This window comes from Schistocerca cancellata, chromosome 6, assembly GCF_023864275.1.
Source record: "Schistocerca cancellata isolate TAMUIC-IGC-003103 chromosome 6, iqSchCanc2.1, whole genome shotgun sequence".
Taxonomy (NCBI): Eukaryota; Metazoa; Arthropoda; class Insecta; order Orthoptera; family Acrididae; genus Schistocerca; species Schistocerca cancellata.
Window position 1 is genome coordinate 8345195 of NC_064631.1, and position 12949 is coordinate 8358143.

Genomic DNA, 12949 nt, shown 5'->3' on the forward strand with positions numbered 1-12949 from the left:
TCTTAAGTGTGTCCAAAGATGGCAACAAGATTTCTCCACGGTCATTCTGACCGTTATAGCAGTTTTACTTGCGGTATGCCAAATCTGAAATCGGGCTCACTAGCAAGCAGCAAACATAGTGTATGCAACGTACATAGGGTTCTTACAGAATGCAGTGCAGTGGCCTAATATTAGACGTAAGACAACGTGAAGGAATGGGGGATAAACCAGAGATTACACTACTCACATAACATAACCATGCTGCACTGCTACAAATCAATGGGCAGATATTCGTGTGTAGGCAAAGAGGCAAAGGACTGGAAGAGGTTTCAGCGAGAGATCTTAACGCCCCGGCCTGAGACACTGCAAGGAGACCAAAGACTGCTTGTTGTGATGTTCGAGACCTATCAGGAAAGCAATTAAAGGAAATTTATTACAGAGCGTCACAACTACGCCACACATTTATGACGTTTCTCTGCATAAGCGCTATTCAGATTTATCATAGCTCTTAGCGAGTTGACAAATTCCTCCTCACTATAATTGTTCTGCCATAGATTTCAGCCAGACTGTGACAGTATCTTGTATTTCTTTGGCAGTGACTAAGTATTAGGAACTAAGGCATGTTTTTACGCGCACGAAGAGATGAAAATCACTTGGAACTGATCCTGCACTGTAACTCATGTTCGAAAAAGTCACAATTTAAATGACCTAATCAATTTTCTGTCTGTCGCACAGAATGTGTCCGATAAATGATGTGCAAAAACTCAACACTGGTAAAGAAGAGAGTGTTCAGATTCTTTCAAAAGCCTGTTCTCAATTTTCTTATCGCGTCATAACCATCCTAGAATTCATTTTCCTTTCTCTTTCAATAAAACCCAAAAACATAATGACTTTAGCATCCCAAAAACGAAAGAGTGATCATGACCTTTCTGTCCGACAATGTTTAGCGTCATTTTCTTCGTTTTTGTGAACGAGTTAGGATGATCCCATAGTGTTGACTACTGAATATTGTCTGCAGTAGCATAGGGAAGTCACGTCCCGTTACTAGTACGCCTCTTTCTTCAGCATCAAAACGAAAAAGGAAGTTGAGAAAAGCAGTCAAACATTGAGTTTGTAGTTCTGAGAAAGTATTTATGGAATCCAACGAACTTTGGGTACAGTGATCGTTTAGTCACTACCTCACGCAAAACGCCCCAAGAAATTTCAAGGAGGTTTATAATAGATGATATAACGTAAAGCGCCAGTTTTCACGAACCATTCAGGCAATTTTCAGTACCAGTTCGTTGTTCACTACAGCTATACAGTCACTTCTGACGACATCATGAACATTCAAAATTGGTCCTTCCACCCTTAAAGTAGCAACACCATTGACAAACAACACTTTCAGCCATCACATTCAGTCGTTTGGCCTGTATGAGGCACATGTTACTTGTTTAATCTCGTCAGATCTGAGGGTAATTAAGAAAACTGATTTGTTCTTCTGTGACAGATCATCTTTTTAGTATAGTTGTAATGATTTACTTTTGTTAGTTATTTTGTCATTTTATAAGTTTAGTAATATGTATTTTACTTGTTAATTAATTTATTATTTCAAATGTTTCAATTTTATTTATATAGTCACTTTTCCTTTCTATTGTGTGGAAGTTTTCTTAAACTTAATGCTCTATAATACAGCGATTTGAATTAATTCTCAAGTGATTTTCGAGCAACCAATTAATTTACTAGCAGCATAATTTATGCCTACAGCTGCGATTAAGCGCCTTGCATAAATAAAATAAAATTATGTCAATTAATTTTAAATGAGAGAGAATTAGACAGAGAATGTGGTATGAAACAAGAAAGTGCATCATACAACTTAATATAATTTAAATAAGGCAAGCTAATTGAGGTAAAAGGAGGTAATAGTTTCATTCTTCATTTATAAAGGTATCATTCATCTGCTTTTTAATGTTTGAAAATATCTGTACACCCTTTCTTCCTAGAAACACTGATGACAGGAGTGATCTTGTTTATCTAATCAAATTCCTGAATGGAAGTTTAAATAGAACTAGAAATCAACTCGCTATCATTATCACCTGGCAGCAAATAATCAAACCATTGTTATAAATGAATCATCACTTAAATATTGTATTATTCAAACAATGACATCAGTATCATTTTATTTTAGTTTTATTAACTCAAATGAAAATGTCCAGGAGAGTGGGGCTGACTAACAATCGGACCTGGACCATTACTGAAAACTGGGACTGCAAAATTCCAAACCTAATTTCCAGAAATTATGCTGTCAAGAAAATGAACTAATTGATTTATGTAACAACATCTCAGATATAGCACCAGATACGATGTCATTCTATGGAATTAAAATAAGAAAATTTATATCTACAATTACTTTTCTGAGAATAGTTATTAGTAATTTAAGAGATTTTAATCAAATGTCACTACAATAACATTTGGCGTACTGATCAACTAGACATTTATGAGTTCGGTCATAAATTTGATGCAGAGTGTGTGAGAGCTAGATTTTTCATTTATTCTCTATTATGACTAATTAAAGTTATAACAGCCAAACAAATATCATCTTTTTCTTTTTCCATTGTTTCCATTGTTCCTTAGTTGGTTCATGGTGTGGGTTCCTGTAGTCATGTCCTAGTTCACGAATCACGGGCAACGCATGAGTGGCCAAGTAAGTGGTCCCGACAGTCAGGATACCAGTTACTTTGGAATAAGGCTGGGCACCTCGGACATATTCTGAGTCGTGGTCACCTTTGTGCTCATACGGCAAAGACTACCAAATCCACCGGTTAGTCCCACAACCGTTAGGGGTAAAATTCAATGGGACTCGGGGCAAGTAAGGCTAGCAACCTGCTTCCCTGGTACTTTAAATATGAAGCTGGCAACAATCAGAGCAAAATGCCTCGGACTTTTGGAGGTGACGGACAAACCAGGGACTCCTAAGATACGACTTGGCAAACAAATGGTAATGAGATGGGGAGCTATTAATATCAATGGGGGCTAGTCTGGGAAGAAGGTAGAGCTGGCAGAGGCTGCAAGTAAGATGGGGCTGGACGTTTTAGCTGTTAGTGACATTCGGGTAAGGGGTGAGAAAGAAGAGGAAGTGGGAGAATACAAGGTCTACCTGTCAGGAGTCAAAGCAGGAATAGCACAATGGGGTGTAGGGCTTTACATCAGAAAAGAAATGGAACCCAGCGTAGTTACAATAAGGTATGTAAACGAACGACTGATGTGGATAGATTTGACAGTTTCTAAAAAGAAAATTAGGATTGTGTCAGTATATTCGCATTGTGAAGGGACAGATCAAGATAAGATGGATAGTTTTTATGAGGCACTCAGTGGTATAGTTGTTAGAGTAAAGGACAAGGACAGTGTTCTGCTCATGGTTGATTTTAATGCCAGGATTGGAAATCGAACAGAATAACATTCACCGGTATACTTGGGAAGGCAGGGGAACCAGATCTGTCATTGGCTATATAATAACAGATCAGGAACTCAGGAAGGCTGTGAGGGACACACGTGTATTCAGGGGATTCTTTGATGACACTGATCATTATTTAATCTGCAGTGAAATTGGGATTGTGAGGCCGAAAGTGCAGGAGGTCAGGTCCATATGTAGGAGGATAAGAGTGGAGAAACTTCAGGATAAGGAAATCAGGCACAAGTACATAACAGCGATCTCGGAAAGATACCAGTTAGTTAAATGTAGTCAATTACAGTCATTGGAAAAAGAATGGACAAGGTACAGGGACACAGTACCAGAAGTGGCTAAAGAGTGTCTTGGAACAGTAGTGTGTAAAAGTGGGAGGAAGCAAACAGTTTGGTGGAATGACACAGTCAAGGCAGCCTGTAAAAGGAAAAAGAAGGCGTATCAAAAATGGCTACATACTAGAACTCAGGTAGACAGAGAAAGTTATGTTGAAGAAAGAAACAAAGCCAAACAGATAATTGCAGCATCCAAGAAGAAATCTTGGGAAGACTTTGGAAACAGGTTGGAGACTATGGGTCAAGCTGCTGGAAAACCATTCTGGAGTGTAATTAGCAGTCTTCGAAAGGGAGGTAAGAAGGAAATGACAAGTATTTTGGACAGGTTAGGAAAATTGCTGGTGAATCCTGTGGATGCCTTGGGCAGATGGAGGGAATATTTTGAAGAGTTGCTCAATGTAGGTGAAAATACGATCAGTAATGTTTCAGATTTCGAGGTAGAATGGGATAGGAATGATGATGGAAATAGGATCACATTTGAAGAAGTGGAGAAAATGGTCAATAGATTGCAGTGCAATAAAGCAGCTGGGGTGGATGAAATTAAGTCGGAACTCATCAAATACAGTGGAATGTCAGGTCTTAAATGGCTACACAGGATAATTGAAATGGCCTGGGAGTCGGGACAGGTTCCATCAGACTGGACAAAAGCAGTAATCACACCAATCTTTAAACATGGAAACAGAAAAGGTTGTAACAACTACAGAGGTATCTCTTTAATCAGCGTTGTGGGTAAAATCTTCTCAGGTATTGGTGAAAGGAAAGTGCGAGTATTAGTTGAGGACCAACTGGATGAAAATCAGTGTGGGTTTAGGCCTCTTAGAGGTTGTCAGGACCAGATCTTTAGCTTGCGGCAAATAATGGAGAAGTGTTATGAGTGGATCAGGGAATTGTATCTATGCTTTATAGATCTAGAAAAGGCATATGACCGGGTTCCTAGGAGGAAGTTATTGTCTGTTCTACGAGATTATGGAATAGGAGGCAAACTTTTGCTAGCAGGTAAGGGTCTTTACATGGATAGTCAGGCAGCAGTTAGAGTTGACGGTAAATTGAGTTCATGGTTCAGAGTAGTTTCAGGGGTAAGACAAGGCTGCAACTTGTCTCCACTGTTGTTCATATTATTTATGGATCATATGTTGAAAACAATAGACTGGCTGGGTGAGATTAAGATATGTGAACACAAAATAAGCAGTCTTGCATATGCGGATGACTTAGTTGTGATGGCAGATTCGATTGAAAGTTTGCAAAGTAATATTTCAGAGCTAGATCAGAAATGTAAGGACTATGGTATGAAGATTAGAATCCCCAAAACGAAAGTAATGTCAGTGAGAAAGATATATAAACGGATTGAGTGCCAAATAGGAGGAACAAAGTTAGAACAGGTGGACGTTTTCAAATATTTAGGATGCATATTCTCACAGAATGGCAACATAGAGAAAGAACTGGAAGCGAGGTGTAGCAAAGCTAATGCAGTGAGCGCTCAGCTACGATCTACTCTCTTCTGCAAGAAGGAAGTCAGTACCAAGACTAAGTTATCTGTGCACCGTTCAATCTTTCGACCAACTTTGCTGTATGGGAGCGAAAGCTGGGTGGATTCTGGTTACCTTATCAACAAGGTTGAGGTTACGGATATGAAAGTAGCTAGGATGATTGCAGGTACTAGTAGATGGGAACAATGGCAAGAGGGTGTCCACAATGAGGAAATCAAAGAAAAACTGGGAATGATTTCTATAGATGTAGCAGTAAGGGCGAACAGGCTTAGATGGTGGGGTCATGTTACGCGCAAGGTTACCCAAGAGACTCATGGGCTCAGCAGTAGAGGGTAGGAGGGGTCGGGGCAGACCAAGGAGAAGGTACCTGGATTCGGTTAAGAATGATTTTGAAGTAATAGGTTTAACATCAGAAGAGGCACCAATGTTAACACTGAGTAGGGGATCATGGAGGAATTTTATAAGGGGGCTATGCTCCAGACTGAACGCTGAAAGGCATAATCAGTCTTAAATGATGATGATGATGATGATGATGATGATGATTGTTCCTTAGTCACTTCAAAGTTCATGCAGATATGATCCATCTTTGCAACTAGATGAAAGGCAGTTTGTTTTTTGCCACAAGCATATATATTACAGGCCACTCAAAATGCTTTTAATAAAAGAGGCGAATTGTGTGTGACAAAAAACAAGTGCCTTTCATCTAGTTGCAAAAGTGGATCATATCTTCATGAATGTTGAAGTAACTAAGGAACGATGGAAAAGGAAAAAGGAAAAAGGTGATGAATTTATTTGTTTAGCTGTTAAAAATATATAAAACTTTTGCACCATTAGTTTCATGAGATTATATTATAGTTTAGTGTTATGATTTCTAATATTGTTAGTTCATGTGTACCGTCCTGCAGATGGATACCGAGTAAACCCATCTCCAGGATGACACACATGAACTACTAACATTCAAAATCATAAAACCAAACGATAACTTACCCTCATGAATCTTGTGCTGAAAAAGTAACATATTAACATACATGTAACTACTACATGATGCATTTACTATACATGCAGATGAGCCAAAATATTTTGACCACCTACTTAAAAGCGTGTTGGTCCAGTTCTGGAAATCAATTGAAAAGTGATTCTGTGTGCCATCGAGAAGTACTCGATAGGTTTCCGGAGCTTTGTGGCACCAGATGCCAATTACTTCCCGTAATTTACGGGCGGTTGGTTTGTGGGCGCGGAGCCGGCGCCCGATAGCGTCCCATTTGGGTTTAATTGGACTCCATAAACCGAATTTGATGACCAAGACATCAACGTGAATTCACTATCATGCTCTTCAAACCATTGCAGCACTATTCTGAACTTGTGGCACCGACAGTTATTTTGCTGAAAGATGCCATCACTGTTGAGCAAAACATCAATCACAGCTGTCATGGTGCCTTCAACTACTACCGCAGGTCCAATGGAAGTCCAAGTGAATGTGAGCGTCCCCCACAACATAAGGCTGCTCCTACCGGCCTGCGTCCGTGGCGCGCTGCAGCCGTTCGCCTGCACACTGGCGTATCTGGAAACGACCGTCGACCTCGTTTACCGACAAACCGGACTCATCCGACCAGTCGACACGGTTCCAGTGATCCGCGGTCCAATCTCGATGATTTCGTGCCAACTGTAGTCATGCTTGACGACGTTGTTGGGTCAACATCACAACACTTAGGGGTCCTCTGCTGCGGAAGACCGTGTTCGACACTGTGTGCTGAACGGTGTGCTCCGAAACACTTGCGCCTGCGCCAGCACTGCACTCTGACGTCACATCTTCCACAGATCGCCGCCTCTCCTGCTTTAGAGAACGGGCAGGCCTCCGGTCCCTATGTTCTGTGATGAGGTATGGACGTCCAACTTCTTGTCGCCTACTCGTGGCTTCAGCATTCTTCAGTCACTTTCCACAGATGCTCGTGACAGTAGCACGGGAACAGCCGACCAGCTTCACCGTTTCCGAAGTGCTCGTTCCTAGACGCTAGTCCACAACAGTCTGGCCTTTTTCAGTCTCTTAAGTCGCCGAATTTCCGCCTTTGTGCCACTTACCGTCGCTAGAGTGCGTCACGTGCCCTCAGCGCCACCAGCCAGCATACAGTCTCGCGATGGGCAGTGGTCATCATGTTTTGGCTCACCAGTGTATATATAAACAAACATGTATTCACAAGCTACTGAAGATGCTTCATCAATGACAGAAACGAACTACATATGGCAAAATAGCGCCTTTCATTTAGTTACAACGACGGTACATACGTCCACAAATAATTTTATTGTTCATAAATCTAATTTACTTAGCAAGGAAGATAAATATAACTCTAATTCACAGTGTTTTTACTTCTATCATCACCTAATAACAATTATATTTTCATTAAGAACCGATACAGTGTAGTAATTTATATAGATTATATTGTCGGCTCTCTTTGCAGCGTATACAGGGTGAGTCACCAAACGTTACCGCTGGATATATTTCGTAAACCACATCAAATACTGACGAACCGATTCCACAGACCGAACGTGAGGAGAGCGGCTAGTGTAATTGTTTAATACAAACCATACATAAATGCACGGAAGTATGTTTTTTAACACAAACCTAGTTTTTTTTAAATGGAACCACGTTAGTTTTGTTAGCACATCTGAACATATAAACAAATATGTAATCAGTGCCGTTTGTTGCATTGTAAAATGTTAATTACATCCGGAGATATTGTAACCTAAAGTTGACGCTTAGACCTCCGACGTTCAGTTGCGTGTTGTAACAAACACAGGCCACGGTCGGCGAGCAGCATCTGCAGGGACATGTTTACGATGACGACAGTGTTTACGAGTGTGGCTGTAGTGCACTGTTGTGGTTTGGTCTAGCTGTCGCAGTGTCCGCATGTAGCGCTTGCTGCTTTTGTTATTCTGCATTCGTCTCCGCACGCAGACCAACTGTAGTACACCGTGTTACCAGACATCTGTGATAGTGTAGTGTTGTAGGAACTGTGACCATGGTGTATTCGAACTCTGAAAAGGCGGAGATGATACTCATCTATGGCGAGTGTTGACGAAATGCAGCTGAAGCCTGCAGGGTGTATGCAGAACGGTACCCGGACAGAGAGCATCCAACGTGCCGCACATTGCAAAACATCTACCGCCAACTGTATGCAACAGGTATGGTCGTAGCACGCAAACGGGTTCGTAACAGGCCCGTCACATGAGAAGCGGGTGCAGTTGGCGTGTTAGCTGCTGTTGCCACGAACCCACACATGAGAACACGGGACATTGCGAGAGCCGGTGGACTGAGTCAAAGTAGTGTCATGCGCATACTGCATCGTCACCGCTTTCACCTGTTTCATGTGTCGCTACATGAGCAATTACATGGTGATGACTTTAATCATCGAGTGCAAGTCTGTCAATGAGCATTAACAGAGAATGCGTTGCAGTTCTACCTGTTTACCGATGAAGCGGGTTTCACAAACCACGGGTCAGTGAATCTACGGAACATGCATTACTGGTCCGTGGACAATCCTCGCTGGCTCAGACAGGTAGAGCGACAGCGACCGTGGACTGTAAATGTATGGTGCGGAATCATTGGTGACCACCTCATTGGTCCTCACTTCATTGCAGGGGCCCAAACAGCTGCAACATACATCGCGTTTCTACAGAACATCTGCCAACGTTGCTCGAAAATGTCCCACTGAAAACGCGTCGACGTATGTGGTATCAGCATGATGGTGCACATGCACATTCCGCAATTAACACTAGGCTGACCCTTGACAGGATGTTCGACGGGCGTTTCATAGGACGTGGAGGACGCATAAATTGGCCAGCCCGTTCTCCTGATCTTACACCTCTGGACGTCTTTCTGTGGTGTACGTTAAAGGAGAATGTGTACCGTGATGTGCCTACAACCCCAGAGGATATGAAACAACGTATTGTGGCAGCCTGCGGCGACATTACACCAGATGTACTGCGGCGTGTACGACATTCATTACGCCAGAGATTGCAATTGTATGCAGCAAATGATGGCCACCACATTGAACATCTATTGGCTTGACATGTCGGGACACACTCTATTCCACTCCGTAATTGAAAACGGAAACCACGTGTGTACGTGTACCTCACCCCTCATGGTAATGTACATGTGCGTCAGTGAAAAAGACCAATAAAAAGGTGTTAGCATGTGGACGTAATGTGCTGTTCCAGTCTCTTCTGTACCTAAGGTCCATCACCGTTCCCCTTGGATCCCTACGTAATTCGGTGCTCTCCGATACACACGATCTAACAGCGGAAGAGTGGTACTCAAGCGTCAACTTTAAGTTACAATATCTCCGGATGTAATTAACATTTTACAATGCAACAAACGGCACTGATTACGTTTTTGTTTATATGTTCAGATGTGCTAACAAAACTAACGGGGCTCCATTTAAAAAAAAACGTAGGTCTGTGTTAAAAAACATACTTCCGTGCATTTTTTATGGTTTGTATTAACCAATTACACTAGCCCCTCTACTCACGTTCGGTCTGTGGAATCGATTCGTCAGTATTTGATGTGGTTTACGAAATATATCCAGCGGTAATGTTAGGTGACTCACCCTCTATAGCAAATTCGTGATTGGTAAATTTTAAGCCTCAAAAATTAATTTCCATCTTACCACTGATGGTACTAATTTCAAAACCGGGATTAATTTCAGTGGTGCTGTAACCTTAATGTACTAAGAGATTCACTTAAGCAAACTAAGAATCATCAAAGCTGAAGTGAAAAGAACAGCCTTATGGGATTTTACACCGCTACAGTTGCATTCTAGACTGATTTGTCAATATAAGACCTTATTTAGTGATAATAGAGGAAGATTTCTCATAAGCAGATTTACATAATACTTCAGCCATCTTATCACAAAGATGATTATTCTCTAAAACTGCAACGACATTAGGAATTGTACCTCTTACTTGGAGCTTAGGCAGGAATAGTTGGCAAATAAATAAGAAGCTGAACCAGGATCTTTCATTCCAGCTGATATCTCACACACATGTAATTATTTTCTTTACGGTATTCGTATTTGAAGCAGTGGATTATATAGCTGACTTGTTCTGTTAATAACTGAAGCACTCGACACAGACGCTGCCGCACAGTGTGACAGCACACATGGACGCTTGAGAGCGCTGTGTGTAGTGAGTACTTGTTTCAACCACTTCGCGCTCTTCAATAAAATCGGTATTACAGAATGGTTTTCACATTAGCTTGATTTTCAGTTGTAACTTTAAATGGATACCGAAGATGATGATGAGGCAGTGTAGCTTGTAGCTATTGCAGCTCTGAGGACTCTGAGCTGCTGTGTGATTCACTGTAGCGGTTGTTCTGGTACTATTTTCCAGCCAACAAGAAAATTGAAGTTACTTTACAGATACTTCTTATATTCACAAAACTGTTGTCGTAAGAGTCTGTATAGAAGCGGTATGTTGGGTACAACATTTCCACAGAAGCACGCAACCCCAACTGCAGTTATTAATAACTAGACTTTCCTCATGGGTTCACCTTCATATGCGATCTCCACAGGTACTGAACACATCTCCACCTGCCCCTCTCTGTGTGTCCATCTCTTTCTCCCTCTATCTGTCCACCTCATTCTCCCACCTCTATCTATTGCCTCCTCTCCACTCTTTCTGTCTCTTCACCTCCTCCTTACTCACTGTTTGTCCATTTTCTCCTGCCTGTCCCTCTTTCGCCATACCTTCCTTTCCCTCCCTCTGACCATGTCCTCCTCCCCCTCTCCACCACCCCTGCTTATCTTCCTTTTCCACATGTCGACTACCTTCCTAGACCTACCTGCTACCTCAAGTATGTCCCCCTCCTCCCCTGTCTCTGTCCATTTTCCTTCCCTTCACTTTTCTGTCCCCTCCTCTATCCAAACTAGAGCCTGGAAAACTGTTTCTTGTCCCTGACATATAGGCTGCCCTGTAAAGCAGGTCGATTTGGTAGGCCGATACTGTTTCCGTAAAACATTCCTGTCGTGCAGGGCATAAGCCAGAGGCTGGGAAAACACGTTTTTTCAGGTATCACTGCTCCTGTTGGGGCTAGATTGCTATAAACCAAACAGTGTTGATATTTACAAGGCCTGCTCTTCATATGCCCATTTTCGTTGAAATCGATCCATAGGTTTCGGAGGAGATCCCACACTAACACACATACACTCTGCTTGATATATAAACAACATACAGGGTGTTTCAAAAATGACCAGTATATTTGAAACAGCAATAAAAACTAAACGAGCAGCGATAGAAATACACCGGTTGTTGCAATATGCTTGGGACAACAGTAAAATTTCAGGCGGACAAACTTTCGAAATTACAGTAGTTACAATTTTCAACAACAGATGGCGCTGCAAGTGATGTGAAAGATATAGAAGACAACGCAGTCTGTGGGTGCGCCATTCTGTACGTCGTCTTTCTGCTGTAAGCGTGTGCTGTTCACAACGTGCAAGTGTGCTGTGAACAACATGGTTTATTCCTTAGAACAGAGGATTTTTCTGGTGTTGGAATTCCACCGCCTAGAACACAGTGTTGTTGCAACAAGACGAAGTTTTCAACGGAGGTTTAATGTAACCAAAGGACCGAAAAGCGATACAATAAAGGATCTGTTTGAAAAATCTCAACGGACTGGGAACGTGACGGATGAACGTGCTGGAAAGGTAGGGCGACCGCGTACGGCAACCACAGAGGGCAACGCGCAGCTAGTGCAGCAGGTGATCCGACAGCGGCCTCGGGTTTCCGTTCGCCGGGTTGCAGCTGCAGTCCAAATGACGCCAACGTCCACGTATCGTCTCATGCGCCAGAGTTTACACCTCTATCCATACAAAATTCAAATGCAGCAACCCCTCAGCGCCACTACCATTGCTGCACGAGAGAAATTCGCTAACGATATAGTGCACAGAATTGATGACGGCAATATGCATGTGGGCAGCATTTGGTTTACTGTCGAAGCTTATTTTTACCTGGACAGCTTCGTCAATAAACAGAACTGGCGCATATGGGGAACCGAAAAGCCCCATGTTGCAGTCCCATCGTCCCTGCATCCTCAAAAAGTACTGGTCTGGGCTGCCATTTCTTCCAAAGGAATCATTGGCCCATTTTTCAGATCCGAAACGATTACTGCATCACGCTATCTGGACATTCTTCGTGAATTTGTGGCGGTACAAACTGCCTTAGACGACACTGCGAACACCTCGTGGTTTATGCAAGATGGTGCCCGGCCACATCGCACGGCCGACGTCTTTAATTTCCTGAATGAATATTTCGATGATCGTGTGATTGCTTTGGGCTATCCGAAACATACAGGAGGCGGCGTGGATTGGCCTCCCTATTCGCCAGACATGAACCCCTGTGACTTCTTTCTGTGGGGACACTTGAAAGACCAGGTGTACCGCCAGAATCCAGAAACAATTGAACAGGTGAAGCAGTACATCTCATCTGCATGTGAAGCCATTCCGCCAGACACGTTGTCAAAGGTTTCGGGTAATTTCATTCAGAGACTACGCCATATTATTGCTACGCCTGGTGGATATGTGGAAAATATCGTACTATAGAGTTTCTCAGACCGCAGCGCCATCTGTTGTTGACAATTGTAACTACTGTAATTTCGAAAGTTTGTCTGCCTGAAAATGTACGGATGTCCCAAGCATATTGCAACAAACGGTGTA

The 12949-nt window shown here is 42.4% G+C and overlaps 1 protein-coding gene across 3 annotated transcripts in view; it reads left to right on the forward strand.

Annotated features, from left to right (window-relative positions):
• Positions 1-12949, forward strand: part of LOC126191491 (UDP-glycosyltransferase UGT5-like) — a 152777-nt gene that overhangs the window by 101935 nt on the left and 37893 nt on the right. The gene's annotated exons all lie outside the window — the stretch shown is intronic.